Source organism: Electrona antarctica (assembly GCF_951216825.1).
Source record: "Electrona antarctica genome assembly, contig: scaffold_221, whole genome shotgun sequence".
Taxonomy (NCBI): domain Eukaryota; kingdom Metazoa; phylum Chordata; class Actinopteri; order Myctophiformes; family Myctophidae; genus Electrona; species Electrona antarctica.
Window position 1 is genome coordinate 101760 of NW_027637261.1, and position 16634 is coordinate 118393.

Sequence of the window (16634 nt, forward strand, 5' to 3'; positions counted from 1 at the left end):
CGCGCGCGCGTGTGCTGGACAAGATCAGAATGATGGATGGAATTAGAAAAACTGAGAGAAAGGAGGGTGTCCAGGGAGACACTAGAGCCATGAGCCAGGGAGAGAGAGAGAGAGAGAGAGGGAGAGAGGGAGAGAGGGAGATTGAGAGAGAGAGGGAGATTGAGAGAGAGAGAGAGAGAGAGAGAGCGCTATAGCCTCTGACTGTGATGGACGCTGTTCTGTAATCGCTGTCGTGAAGAGGAGCACCTGCTGCAAGTCAAATGTGTTGGATGATAATAACGGTGCTGCTGAGCGTGGCCATAACCTACTGTTGTACTCTCTCACTCTCTCTCTCTCTCTCTCTCTCTCTCTCTCTCTCTCTCTCTCTCTCTCTCTCTCTCTCTCTCTCTCTCTCATATAGTGCGTGTGTGTGTGTGTGGCACGCTGCCGCGCTCACCATTTACAGAAGCTGTGAAATTAAACGTGGTCATTAATTGCCCAACTCTGAGAACCAAATGGACCATTTATTTGACATCATATGTAGGCCTACTGTTTTTGATTGATTGATTGATTGATTGATTGAAATATGTATGAACAGTTTGCAGAATTACAGTAGGCCTACAATTCAAGCACAACTCAACAACACAACTGTGAGTGGACGACCCAATAAAGCATTACACTTGTTTACAAGAGGGTCCACCTTGTTCAATGCATCAAAACATTTAGAGACGTACAAATAGACACTTCTATAGTATATAGACAAAGAACAGAACAGGAATGCATCTGTTCATCTGATTATTGTTTTTGGGTGTCTCTGTCGCGAACAGACAGCCTGCATTATTCCAGCACAATAACAATAACAACACGTTCTCCCCTGTTCCGTCCCCCTGGCCCTGACTGTGACGCATGATGGAAGACAGCCGAATAGAATGAATCAATCAGAGGAGGTCGAGTCGAGGAGTCGGACCAACCATTACCGACCAACTGTTGCTTCAGTCAGAGACCAGCGTACAGCCAGCCAGGATCTGGGGCGACATCGATTCTGGTTATCACTAAACATTGTCTGAACAATCCAACAAGCCTTGTTCAGACAGCCTATTTTATCCCGTTCATACACAGTGCTACAGTAGTGATAGCAGCACTTTGATAAACGACCGGTTAGAAAGAACGGTTCTGGCGACGCCTGCTGGCGACATACTGTAACTGATATACGAGCGTTTTGTAGGTGAATTCAAACAGTCAAAAATCACACCCGTCACCGAGAGCCAGGCGCTCTTATCATCATACGTCATGACATACATTGTCTCATTCTGGCCAATCACAATTTGCGTCCTCAATAAAATATGCAATAAAGTATTCAATCAATCAAATCAATGTGTGTGATAGTGCTGTTTTAAACCAGGTGGTGGGCATTTGAACTTGGCATCTGTGTATAGACTAGCCTACTGACTGACTGCTAGTAGTAGTAGGCCTATATACTACTAGTAGTACTATAGTATATACACTATACTATACTACTAATACAAGTAAGACGTGCGAACGCGGGAAGCGAACGCAGCTCGTAAATTGCAATAACAACAATTAGAATAAATTACGTACTTTTTTAAGTGTTTTTTTAAGATTTATTTTTAAGTTACGTTTTTTTAAGTTAAGTTTTTTTTAAGCTCTTTTTTTAGTGTGTGTATGTGTGCGTGCGTTTTAAGGTTTTTTTTTGTCTTTTTTTTAAATTATTTTATTTTGTAAGTGTTTTTTAAAGATTTATTTTAAGTTAAGTTTTTTTAAGTTAAGTTTTTTTTAAGCTATTTTTTGAGTGTGTGTATGTGTGCGTGCGTGTGTGTGTTTTTTTTTTTTTTCTTTAAGTTGAGTTTTTTTTTTAAGTTAAGTTTTGTGTGTGTGTGTGTGTGTGTGTGTGTGTGTGTGTGTGTGTGTGTGTGTGTGTGTGTGTGTGTGTGTGTGTGTGTGTGTGTGTTTTTTGTGTGTGATACAGCTGCGCCCTCTGGTGGTGGGTGGGTGGTGTTACAGCGTGACACACACACACACACAGACAGACAGACAGACATGTTCTGCTAGGTCTCATAGTTAGTGCTCACTGCGTTCGCAATCACTGCGTTCGCAACTATACTATACTAGAGGATGCATGGACACACCAGTAGCCTGTACCAACTATACTATACTAGAGGATGCATGGACACACCAGTAGCCTGTACCAACTATACTATACTAGAGGATGCATGGACACACCAGTAGCCTGTACCAACTATACTATACTAGAGGATGCATGGACACACCAGTAGCCTGTACCAACTATACTATACTAGAGGATGCATGGACACACCAGTAGCCTGTACCAACTATACTATACTAGAGGATGCATGGACACACCAGTAGCCTGTACCAACTATACTATACTAGAGGATGCATGGACACACCAGTAGCCTGTACCAACTATACTATACTAGAGGATGCATGGACACACCAGTAGCCTGTACCAACTATACTATACTAGAGGATGCATGGACACACCAGTAGCCTGTACCAACTATACTATACTAGAGGATGCATGGACACACCAGTAGCCTGTACCAACTATACTATACTAGAGGATGCATGGACACACCAGTAGCCTGTACCAACTATACTATACTAGAGGATGCATGGACACACCAGTAGCCTGTACCAACTATACTATACTAGAGGATGCATGGACACACCAGTAGCCTGTACCAACTATACTATACTAGAGGATGCATGGACACACCAGTAGCCTGTACCAACTATACTATACTAGAGGATGCATGGACACACCAGTAGCCTGTACCAACTATACTATACTAGAGGATGCATGGACACACCAGTAGCCTGTACCAACTATACTATACTAGAGGATGCATGGACACACCAGTAGCCTGTACCAACTATACTATACTAGAGGATGCATGGACACACCAGTAGCCTGTACCAACTATACTATACTAGAGGATGCATGGACACACCAGTAGCCTGTACCAACTATACTATACTAGAGGATGCATGGACACACCAGTAGCCTGTACCAACTATACTATACTAGAGGATGCATGGACACACCAGTAGCCTGTACCAACTATACTATACTAGAGGATGCATGGACACACCAGTAGCCTGTACCAACTATACTATACTAGAGGATGCATGGACACACCAGTAGCCTGTACCAACTATACTATACTAGAGGATGCATGGACACACCAGTAGCCTGTACCAACTATACTATACTAGAGGATGCATGGACACACCAGTAGCCTGTACCAACTATACTATACTAGAGGATGCATGGACACACCAGTAGCCTGTACCAACTATACTATACTAGAGGATGCATGGACACACCAGTAGCCTGTACCAACTATACTATACTAGAGGATGCATGGACACACCAGTAGCCTGTACCAACTATACTATACTAGAGGATGCATGGACACACCAGTAGCCTGTACCAACTATACTATACTAGAGGATGCATGGACACACCAGTAGCCTGTACCAACTATACTATACTAGAGGATGCATGGACACACCAGTAGCCTGTACCAACTATACTATACTAGAGGATGCATGGACACACCAGTAGCCTGTACCAACTATACTATACTAGAGGATGCATGGACACACCAGTAGCCTGTACCAACTATACTATACTAGAGGATGCATGGACACACCAGTAGCCTGTACCAACTATACTATACTAGAGGATGCATGGACACACCAGTAGCCTGTACCAACTATACTATACTAGAGGATGCATGGACACACCAGTAGCCTGTACCAACTATACTATACTAGAGGATGCATGGACACACCAGTAGCCTGTACCAACTATACTATACTAGAGGATGCATGGACACACCAGTAGCCTGTACCAACTATACTATACTAGAGGATGCATGGACACACCAGTAGCCTGTACCAACTATACTATACTAGAGGATGCATGGACACACCAGTAGCCTGTACCAACTATACTATACTAGAGGATGCATGGACACACCAGTAGCCTGTACCAACTATACTATACTAGAGGATGCATGGACACACCAGTAGCCTGTACCAACTATACTATACTAGAGGATGCATGGACACACCAGTAGCCTGTACCAACTATACTATACTAGAGGATGCATGGACACACCAGTAGCCTGTACTAATAGGCCCATCTATGAAATGATTTTCAACAGCCCCTAAATGTTGAACCTTGTTAATAAAGCCCTTGAGGAAACATAACATACATATTTTATACGTACAATTCAGTGAAAGGATAGATTGAATCTGAGGAATAAAGTTAATTCATTGTGACGTGTCTGATACAGCAAAAAAAACAACAACAGGGAAAAGCAATCGTGAGTGCAACTACTAACCACCAAGCAAACAAACAAACAAACAAGCAAACAATCAGCCAATCTTGGCTTGCACAATGTTTTGTTTTTGCAGGTATCAAAGTATAGATACATCTGTGAGTGAAGAACAAGGACAAAGAAAACACAGCAACGACAAGTCGAATATTCTGACGAGAAAGAAGTTGATGAACGGCGAGCTTTATTCCATGGCATAATAATACGATGAGCAACAAAAGCCTAAAATGTGTGATGGTGCTATAGTTTAGCCTGGTTAATAAACCAGACCGAATCAGCCGTTGGCAAAAAAAAGTTGCCTACCAGCGGATTACGGTCTGGCGAGGCTCAGTAGCACGCCTCTTTCCTACAGCAGAGAACAGGTCGGACCAATCGGGACACGGTATGCAATATAGGCGGGCTTTGGTACAGTGACGTTCAATGCTTGAGATTTTTGACTGACAGTAGCTCTGACCAATTGCGTCAAAGAGAAAATGTTCCCCGGGAAATGAAATCCAAGTGGAGCCAGCCCAGACTGATATACCGCGACAGTGTTGTGTGATATTAGTCTGGCTTATTAGCCAGGCTAGCTATAGTTATAGTACACTGTACATTATATTACTACTATAGTGTACATATTATATAGTACATTATAGTACACTGTGACTTCTGGAACTTTAACCCATTTAGGCCTGACGTCGAAATAAATAAAAAGTCTTCTGAAAGAATATTATATTCAAAGATTTGTGCCACATTTTCACGATTAAAAAAAAAATAGCAGACCTACAAGCTCATAGCGCGCCATTTCTAAATACTAAGGCCTGACTCACACCTTCGCATCTAGCATACACCATTGATGCATGCTAGATGTATGAAAGGGTTTGTTTATCTTGCCCCAATGCATTTCCAATGGAAGTCACATGGTTTGACACAACATTTGTGTTGTACGGCTTTTGGCTGTGTTTCGACTGCCCCCCACCCCCTCATACAACACAAATGTTGTGTCAAACCATGTGACTCCCATTGGAAATGCATTGCGAGCTTACATCAGTCAATAAGTCTCATGCATCAGCCACACATCAATCTGTTGTGAAGGTGTGCCTAACACTGAGGATGTTTCTGTGCATTTATTCATACAGCTGTTGGTTCTGCATGTTTATTGCTTGTCAACTCATAATATCACAAAACCAATTGACCTATAGCTAAGCCCCGCCCCAAACTGCTATGGTCCAATCACAGCTAAGCATAACATGGGTTAGACAAACCTCTCCACCAATAGTTTTCCTATATGATAAAACAAAAACATTGTTTTAAAAAAAGAAATGTCAAGCATATATTTTTCCAGTGCATACAGTATGGCAGGCCTTGTTGACGGATTTGGAAGAGATTTTGAAGGTTCTGGTTCCAAAAATGAACCAGTATTTAATGTGTAAATTTACATTGGAATGAATGAGCCTGGCTGGAAAGTGTCCAAGTGGGAGTGTCTAAGTGGTAGAGGGCGGGGCTTTGCTAAAGGTGAATAATTGGCACAAATGGTTTACACCAGTGGTTCCCAAAGTGGGGTCCGGGGACCCTCAGGGGACCTTGAGGGAGTTCCAGGTGGTCCCCAGCTAAATCATAGTTACGAACCAAATGGACCCTCATATGGGTCTGTAACTCGAAATGCCATTAAATGGGGGGTCCGTAGCCTAATGCATGTCAAACTGGGGGTCCTTGAAATGAAACGGGTTGAGAATCACTGCTAGAGACGTAAAAATCTTCTCTTATGGGGGCTGGCATATCTCTTCAAATGGGGGGGGGGGGGGGGGGGGGGGGGGGGGGGGTCCATAGGGGTTTATAGTCATGCACCATTTCTGGTGAATGTGTCCCTGGATGGAGCAGTGAGTATCTGCTCAGTGAGTATCTGCTCAGTGAGTATCTGCTCAGTGAGTATCTGCTCAGTGAGTATCTGCTCTCTGCTCAGTGAGTATCTGCTCAGTGAGTATCTGCTCAGTGAGTATCTGCTCTCTGCTCAGTGAGTATCTGCTCAGTGAGTATCTGCTCAGTGAGTATCTGCTCTCTGCTCAGTGAGTATCTGCTCAGTGAGTATCTGCTCAGTGAGTATCGACAGAGGGCTTTTCACTGCTCATTGCAGCAGTATATGATTCCAAAGTGACAGAGCTGGTCTCTGTTGGCGAGTTAAACCAGATTAGGAGGGATATTGACTCAATAAGGAGCTGTCTGTGCTTTCGTTTAGCCAAGATTTATATGGACTCTCTCTCGCTTATTGACTTTTGAGATTTTCCACATGGGATTGTGGCGACCGCACCATTATTATAGCTTTTATGAGATTTGGATTGTGTTTTGCTCTGTTCATTGTCACATGTTTGTCCATTTGGAGTTTTGTTTTGATGCTGTCGTTCGCTGGCCCCAGATGTTTGGTCGTATACCAGGACGGTTAACCACTTGAGGCCTATTTTCTTTTAGTTTTTTTGACGATTTACAAACTTGTAGATCAGCTATTTTCAGCACCAAATAGGACTGACGTCCTGTAGGCAGACCAAAACTGCGCTACAAAGACATTTGCAAGTGACCTGAAGGCCTTGGACATTGATCTGGACACCTGAAGGCCTTGGACATTGATCTGGACACCTGAAGGCCTTGGACATTGATCTGGACACCTGAAGGCCTTGGACATCGATCTGGACACCTGGACATCGATCTGGACACCTGAAGGCCTTGGACATTGATCTGGACACCTGAAGGCCTTGGACATTGATCTGGACACCTGAAGGCCTTGGACATTGATCTGGACACCTGAAGGCCTTGGACATTGATCTAGACACCTGAAGGCCTTGGACATTGATCTGGACACCTGAAGGCCTTGGACATTGATCTGGACACCTGAAGGCCTTGGACATTGATCTGGACACCTGAAGGCCTTGGACATTGATCTGGACACCTGAAGGCCTTGGACATTGATCTGGACACCTGAAGGCCTTGGACATTGATCTAGACACCTGAAGGCCTTGGACATTGATCTGGACACCTGAAGGCCTTGGACATTGATCTGGACACCTGAAGGCCTTGGACATTGATCTGGACACCTGAAGGCCTTGGACATTGATCTGGACACCTGAAGGCCTTGGACATTGATCTGGACACCTGAAGGCCTTGGACATTGATCTGGACACCTGAAGGCCTTGGACATTGATCTGGACACCTGAAGGCCTTGGACATTGATCTGGACACCTGAAGGCCTTGGACATTGATCTGGACACCTGAAGGCATTGGACATTGATCTGGACACCTGAAGGCCTTGGACATTGATATGGACACCTGAAGGCCTTGGACATTGATCTGGACACCTGAAGGCCTTGGACATTGATCTGGACACCTGAAGGCCTTGGACATTGATCTGGACACCTGAAGGCCTTGGACATTGATCTGGACACCTGAAGGCCTTGGACATCGATCTGGACACCTGAAGGCCTTGGACATCGATCTGGACACCTGAAGGCCTTGGACATCGATCTGGACACCTGAAGGCCTTGGACATCGATCTGGACACCTGAAGGCCTTGGACATTGATCTGGACACCTGAAAGCCTTGGACATTGATCTGGACACCTGAAGGCCTTGGACATTGATCTGGACACCTGAAGGCCTTGGACATTGATCTGGACACCTGAAGGCCTTGGACATTGATCTGGACACCTGAAGGCCTTGGACATTGATCTGGACACCTGAAGGCCTTGGACATTGATCTGGTCCCCTGAAGGCCTTGGACATTGATCTGGACACCTGAAGGCCTTGGACATTGATCTGGACACCTGAAGGCCTTGGACATTGATCTGGACACCTGAAGGCCTTGGACATTGATCTGGACACCTGAAGGCCTTGGACATCGATCTGGACACCTGGACATCGATCTGGACACCTGAAGGCCTTGGACATTGATCTGGACACCTGAAGGCCTTGGACATTGATCTGGACACCTGAAGGCCTTGGACATTGATCTGGACACCTGAAGGCTTTGGACATTGATCTGGACACCTGAAGGCCTTGGACATCGATCTGGACACCTGAAGGCCTTGGACATCGATCTGGACACCTGAAGGCCTTGGACATCGATCTGGACACCTGAAGGCCTTGGACATCGATCTGGACACCTGAAGGCCTTGGACATCGATCTGGACACCTGAAGGCCTTGGACATCGATCTGGACACCTGAAGGCCTTGGACATCGATCTGGACACCTGAAGGCCTTGGACATCGATCTGGACACCTGAAGGCCTTGGACATCGATCTGGACACCTGAAGGCCTTGGACATCGATCTGGACACCTGAAGGCCTTGGACATCGATCTGGACACCTGAAGGCCTTGGACATCGATCTGGACACCTGAAGGCCTTGGACATCGATCTGGACACCTGAAGGCCTTGGACATCGATCTGGACACCTGAAGGCCTTGGACATTGATCTGGACACCTGAAGGCCTTGGACATTGATCTGGACACCTGAAGGCCTTGGACATCGATCTGGACACCTGAAGGCCTTGGACATCGATCTGGACACCTGAAGGCCTTGGACATCGATCTGGACACCTGAAGGCCTTGGACATCGATATGGACACCTGAAGGCCTTGGACATCGATCTGGACACCTGAAGGCCTTGGACATTGATCTGGACACCTGAAGGCCTTGGACATCGATCTGGACACCTGAAGGCCTTGGACATCGATCTGGACACCTGAAGGCCTTGGACATCGATCTGGACACCTGAAGGCCTTGGACATTGATCTGGACACCTGGGAGGCTGCAGCATCCCATCGCACAGCTCGGAGACAGATCATTGAGGACGGTCTCTCCAAGTCTGAAGAGACGCTCGCCCAGCAGTCCTGAGGCCCAAAACCAACCAGACAGACCAGCATCAGTCTTTCCCTGCATGTTTGAAGTGCGGAAGGGAGTGTGAATCCTGCATTGGTCTACTCAGACACACTGAACGCTGCACCATTGGTCTACTCAGACACACTGAACGCTGCACCAAAAGCAGAAGAACCCCTATCCAGAAGAACCCCTATCCAGAAGAACCCCTATCCAGAAGAACCCCTATCCAGAAGAACCCCTATCCAGAAGAACCCCTATCCAAAGCGTGACTCCATAGTCTCTCTCAAGACTGACGGATGCCAATGATGGATGCAGAGATCTTCAACAGCAGGTCCAGGTCCCTAGGGGTCCAGGTCCCCTAGGGGTCTTCAGAGGTACTGTCGTGTTAATTATGGGTGTGCGAGATGTATTCTCAGATATTGGGGAAGAAAATATATATAGATTATGGTGTCTAGGTGTATTTCCAAAGAAGAGAGAATTACAGCTCATTGGTGAGTTAAGAAGAACCTAGGAGGTCATAAATGCCAGGCCACTTCCTTGCTGGGGGGTTGGCTGCTGGTCAGCATTCCAGCTGTAAAGGGTCTATAGTTTATGGCGCCTCCCAGGGCAGTGTCAACTCACACAAATAGAACATGGAAATGGGGATTATGTAACTTCTATCTTTAATCCCTTTCAATTGTGTAAATGTGTTCTAAATAACCTATTATATATTGGGTTGGTAAAAAGGCTAAATGATAAATACCTGTAATAATCTAAACAGTTTAATCTAGGCAGAAGTAGTGGGCATTACATGGATTGTAATAGGAGCCGGCTGCTGGAGCCAGAGGTGCAGGCAGGATGGTCTGTGGCTTCTGATTGGTTGAAAGTGTTTAGCAGGGAGGTGTGACATCAGTCATAGAGCTTGCTTTAATATACTGACAAAGCAATGTTAGAGTTAGATTCACCAATACCATCGAACGTGATACATGTCTGTCTAGGCAGAGACCAGCGGTATGTATTTGCTATATATTATATGCTATAATGTATTATGCGATATATAATTGTGCATTATTAATAATTGATGTAATATGATGTTTAGATTGTAACCAAATGTCATCTGTGTTCTTGTCTCCCCGATCATTGATTAATTACCATCTGATTAATGATAAGGTAGATTTAAAACCACTTAATCACTTAATGTACACTTAATGTACCATTAATGTACCACACTTAATGTACCATTAATGTGTCACTGAACTAAGTCTGAGAGTCAACAATGACAAGCTAAGCGTACCATGATCTGGGACAGTCTTAGAGTGTTCAAATGATAGCTAGAATTCCTACCGACAGAGTCAGGATAGAACCACAGACCAATAGGACCTGTAATCCAGGCCGGGATACTGTATTCATCTTGTGTTGGGGGGAAGTGTGAACAGAACGTGTGAATGTATGATTGTAAGTGTTTATGATTAACATGAATTAATAAAAACCCTATAAAATGCACGTTTGAGTTCATCAAATATAAGCTATCATTGGAGCATTTAGTTCACTGTGCGTGTTAGTCACTTTAACTCTGCCTACTGCATGGGCTGGTCGGAGCCCGGGCACAACATCGCCAAATAACCGAACAGGTACTACTGATAAGGTTTTTCTGAGGGGCGCTATAGCCCCTCCTATATTCAGCTATATAGTGTAGATTTTTGTCCTAACACGAACATTAAATTCCCATTGACAATGAATGGAGAATTGACGTCGTATGTGTCTGTGCAAATCGACATGTTACGTCATGATGATGTATGGTGATAAGAGCGCCGCTCACTTTACACGGGTGTGATTTTTATTTGTGTGTCTGCGTGTGTCTGCGTGTGTCTGCGTGTGTGTAATGCACGTAACTGGAGAACCGTTTGCCCCGCCGACTTCAAAGACACACATGTTCCACACCCCCGCTGGGAGTGCAGTGCCCGGTATCGAGTCGGTCGGACCCACGGTTCTCCAGAACCACCACAAAAGGCTCTGGTCAAGCTCTGCCAGTGGGCCTAATCAGCGACGGCTCCAGAACATTGTGATGGGGGTGCTATGGAGGGGCTGGCTATTAGAGGGGGGGCTAATGAATCTTGGTTTACATATAAGTCATTCAATTTGGCTTGTTTGGAGGGGGGCTTAGGGGGGCTAAGCCTCCACCAGAGGGAGCTAAAGCCCCCCTTGCCCCCCCCCCCTGGAGCCGTCCCTGGGCCTAAACACCTGTGCAATTTCCATTTCCAGCCTCTGCCTCAGCCAATTGATTGCAATGGCAACCACACACCTGCCAATTGATTACTTAATCAGTCCACTTTTCACAGTCAGTTTGCCCTCTTCAGACACAGGCAGATACAGAGATCTCCATGTGGGACACAGACAGGCAGATACAGAGATCTCCATGTGGGACACAGACAGTTAACGGGCTCTATGACAAGTTAACAACGGGTATTATTAGGTTCCCAAGTTGCATCGTTCTCAAGTAGGCCGGTGGCCGACGGGCACGTACAGGTCTAGTCTATGGAAACGTCCAATGTGCAACACAATTTTAGTGGTGGGGGTCCCTGCTATACATCTCTCTCTCTCAGCTAAGGGGCCCTTGGCCTGAAAAACGTTGAAGAGCTCGTCTATAAGGTTTATGTGCATGGGGGTGGGGGGTGGGGGGGGTCCCGAATGGACCCTTACATTGCTGTGACTACGAGACAGAGTTATATTACGCACTATATCAAGACAACTGCCGACACACTGGAGGTAATGCAGGACCCTGGAGGACACTGGAGGTAATGCAGGACCCTGGAGGACACTGGAGGTAATGCAGGACCCTGGAGGACACTGGAGGTAATGCAGGACCCTGGAGGACACTGGAGGTAATGCAGGACCCTAATGTATCCACAGTAATTGCATGTGTCTCTCAGCTGTGACTGCAGGCTTCTGACCACCTGTCATCAGGACCCTGGAGGACACTGGAGGTAATGCAGGACCCTGGAGGACACTGGAGGTAATGCAGGACCCTAATGTATCCACAGTAATTGCATGTGTCTCTCTCAGCTGTGACTGCAGGCTTCTGACCACCTGTCCAGGCCTGCCTGGTTCTCCCGTTCAGCTCCACAACACAGAGAGAGAGAACCACGCACGCACGCACGCACGCACGCACGCACGCACGCACGCACGCACGCACGCACACACGCACGCACACACGCACAAACGCACGCACGCACGCAGCCTGCCCCCCCCGCAGCTGCCAGAGGGCTACGTAGTGATAAAGAGGAATGTGTGTGTGTGTGTGTGTGTGTGTGTGTGTGTGTGTGTGTGTGTGTGTGTGTGTGTGTGTGTGTGTGTGTGTGTGTGTGTGTGTGTGTGTGTGTGTGTGGATATATTGACGCCTTCCTGGTTGAGGGGTGGTGCATATATCTACCACCCACGAAGAAAAACAGAGGCTCAGCGGCAGCTAGCGCAAAGCTAGAGGAGAGAGAGAGAGAGAGACAGACAGAGAGACGGACAGACAGACAGACAGACAGACAGACAGACAGACAGACAGACAGACAGACAGACAGACAGACAGACAGACAGACAGACAGACAGACAGACAGACAGACAGACAGTGTCCTCCTCATTATCGCCCTGACACTATAGTCTCTGACACAGTGATTTCATCTTTAATCTGCCTACTTGTGTGCACACTGCACCAGGCTACAAACTATTGCTCTGTTCAATCACTAAACAATGTCTCTCTGTGTGTGTGTGTGTGTGTGTGTGTGTGTGTGTGTGTGTGTGTGTGTGTGTGTGTGCATGTGTGTGTGTGGCTTTGAATGCCTTGCTGAAACAGCCCACGAGTACTGGCAGTAGGCCCAAGTAAGCTCCTCTCTCTCTCTCTCTCTCTCTCTCTCTCTCTCTCTCTCTCTCTCTGCCCCCAACCCCAAACCCACACATTTTCTTATGATTGCTGTGTGTGTCATCCATTTAATGCTATTCTCCACAGTCAAAACGAGACAGAATTAGAAGGCGACTATATGGCAGAAAGACTATGGTAGAGAGACTATGGTAGAGAGACTATGGTAGAGAGACTATGGCAGAGAGACTATGGTATAGAGACTATGGCAGAGAGACTATGGTAGAGAGACTATGGCAGAGAGACTATGGTAGAGAGACTATGGTAGAGAGACTATGGTAGAGAGACTGGCAGAGAGACTATGGTAGAGAGACTATGGTAGAGAGACTGGCAGAGAGACTATGGTAGAGAGACTATGGTAGAGAGACTGGCAGAGAGACTATGGTAGAGAGACTCTGGCAGAGAGACTCTGGCAGAGAGACTATGGTAGAGAGACTATGGTAGAGAGACTGGCAGAGATACTATGGTAGAGAGACTATGGCAGAGAGACTATGGTAGAGAGACTATGGTAGAGAGACTGGCAGAGATACTATGGTAGAGAGACTGGCAGAGAGACTATGGTAGAGAGACTATGGTAGAGAGACTGGCAGAGAGACTATGGTAGAGAGACTATGGTAGAGAGACTGGCAGAGAGACTATGTGTTACGCACCTTCGTCTAGGGTGAAGGAACATAACATAATTCAAGAGGAGACAGGGTTGAAAAAAGAACTTAGTTTATTGTTGTAGCTCTTTTTCCGTTTAGCAGAGACAAAGTTTACATTTCTTGTTCTTTGGTTCACATTTTCACAACTGTAGTATTGGCTTCAAGGTGCAGGTTCTATTCTAAGGAAAACGGCTCTAACTGGAAATCAAAAGTTTACCCCTAACTTAGGCCCTAACCGAGAGTTAAACAAAAATACACTTCTAAATCCCTAACTAACCTAACTAACCAAAATTACAATAAATCAGGGAAAAGAAAACTACCTGGCACCCCTACATGGTGGAGTAGGAACCGGGCTTTACATACAGATAAATAGCAATTTACAGACGGAATAGTAACAATTATTATATATATATGAGTGAAGATATATATATATTAAATAACGAAATAACTGGGCAACAAAACCAAACAAAAATAGATCTAAGGCAACTTACGGCAGAACTGAACGAATGAATAAAGAACAAACTAAACAAAACAAAAGGCAGGCGAACGAGCGAAGGACAGAGGGATCGAGTCTCTGCTGCTAGATATGCTGTCGTCCTCCGATGCAGTCCAAGTTCAACTGAGCTTTTATAGAGCGACAGGAAGAGTGCTCAGCCAACAGGAAACTGGTGTTGTCGGGGAGAGCGAATAAGGAAGGGAGGGGCAGGTCCAGTCAGGGACCTGTCACTCACAGCCATGTCTGTATTCATCCATATGAGATCTGTAGCCAACAGTCTCATCGTCTCATTCATTATTAGGGAACAAAAGAAACACAGCTTATAATATGCCTTATATAATACAATATATCATAGATTTCCAACTTATAATTATTATCCCAGTTTAATAGTCACCATAAATAATAATTATACTTAAACAAATATAATCAAATCACAACAGGACCGTGGTCCGTAACACCCCCCCCACAAAACAGAACTTCCTCCCCCAAAAGAAGAAGTTGAGTTACTCTGGGGAGTAAACACGAGAAAGAGCATCTGCCAAGACATTATCAGCACCTTTCTTGTGACAAATTTGTAAATTGAAGTCCTGTACCAGTAATGACCATCGCATAAGCCGTTGATTCGAATTTCTCATTTGTTTCAAAAAGACCAAAGGATTATGGTCAGTGTAGACCGTTACAGGTAAAGAGCTGGATCCCACATAAACTTCAACAAATTGTACAGCAAGGAGCAACGCAAGGGTCTCCTTTTCTATGGTGCTGTAGTTGTTTTGAGCCGGATTAAATTTCTTGGAGTAATAGCAAACGGGATGGTCAGTACCTGATTCATCTTCTTGTAATAGAATTGCTCCACCCCCACTGCCGCTTGCGTCCACCTCCAGCTTGAAGGGTTGATGGAAGTCCGGGGCAGCCAGGACAGGAGTGCTACACAGGAGGGCTTTGCAAGAATCAAAAGCATGCTGACATGCAGATGACCAGACATAAGGCTTTTTCACAGAAGTCAAACTGGTTAGAGGAGCAACTACATCCGCAAAATTTTTGCAGAACGCACGATAGTAGCTGGACATACCGAGAAAACGACGGAGACTACGACGAGACGTAGGCACAGGGTAATCAATAATAGCCTTGACCTTGGCGTCAAGGGCACGAACTTTACCTTGACCCACTTCCCTCCCCAGGTACGTCACAGTGGCCCTACCGAAATCACATTTTGACAGATTAATGGTTAAATTGGCCGCCGCCAACCGTTCGAAGATCAACCCGAGTGTGTGCATGTGATCAGACCACGTATCATTGTACGCTACCAAGTCATCAAGATAAGACTCAACATTAGCCACGCCCGCTAGCACAACGCGCATCATACGTTGAAACGTAGCGGGTGCATTCCGAAGTCCGAATGGCATAACAGTATACTGATAGAGGCCATCGGGTGTCACAAACGCAGAGATATCCGACGCACGAGCAGTTAAAGGGACCTGCCAGTAACCTTTAAGCAAATCGAGTTTTGTAACGAATTTAGCAGCACCAACGCGATCGACACAGTCCAACATTAACGGCAATGGAAACGAGTCCGGAGTAGTGACATTATTCACCTTTCTAAAATCAGTACAAAAGCGTTGACTGCCATCAGCCTTTGGCACGAGTATACATGGTGAACTCCACGCGCTACAACTAGGAACAGCAAGACCATGTTCCAACAGATAGTCCACCTCCTTTTTAATCAACGCACGCTTAGTGGGATTAACCCTGTAAGCGTGCTGCTTAATAGGAGGACTATCACCTACCTCCACATCGTGGGACAGAATAGTAGTGCACGTAGGCGTGTCTGAAAACAAAGCCAAATTATTTTCAATCAAGTTCACCATGTCCGCTCGAGCCACAGGATCCAAGTGCTGCAAATTATAAGACAGATTTTTCAGAAACTCAGAATTTTGCAGGGTGGAGCCACCAGAGCCCCTAGACTGCAGGCCATCACTCTCTGGGGAATAAAGAGAAGGCACCACGGGAACACACGAAGCTACAGGGACTAGCGCGGCTGGAGGCGCATCCCTGTCAGAACGAGTCACATAAGGTTTAAGCATGTTAACATGACACACACGGGTTTTTCTCCGACGATCTGGCGTACTGACCACATAATCAGTGTCACTCAGTTTTTTCTCAATGACGTAGGGCCCACTGAACTTAGCCTGGAGGGAGGAAGTAAGCAAAGGGAGTAAAATTAACACCCTGTCACCCACTTGAAAGTCACGTTTAACCGCCTTACGGTCGAAGCGTTTTTTCATCCTCCCCTGTGTCTCCGACAGTGCGCTACGCGCAAAATCACAGGCCTTGTGCAGGCGTTCCCTGAAATTAGACACATAGTCCAATACATTTGAGGCTGGGGCAGTAGATTTGGACA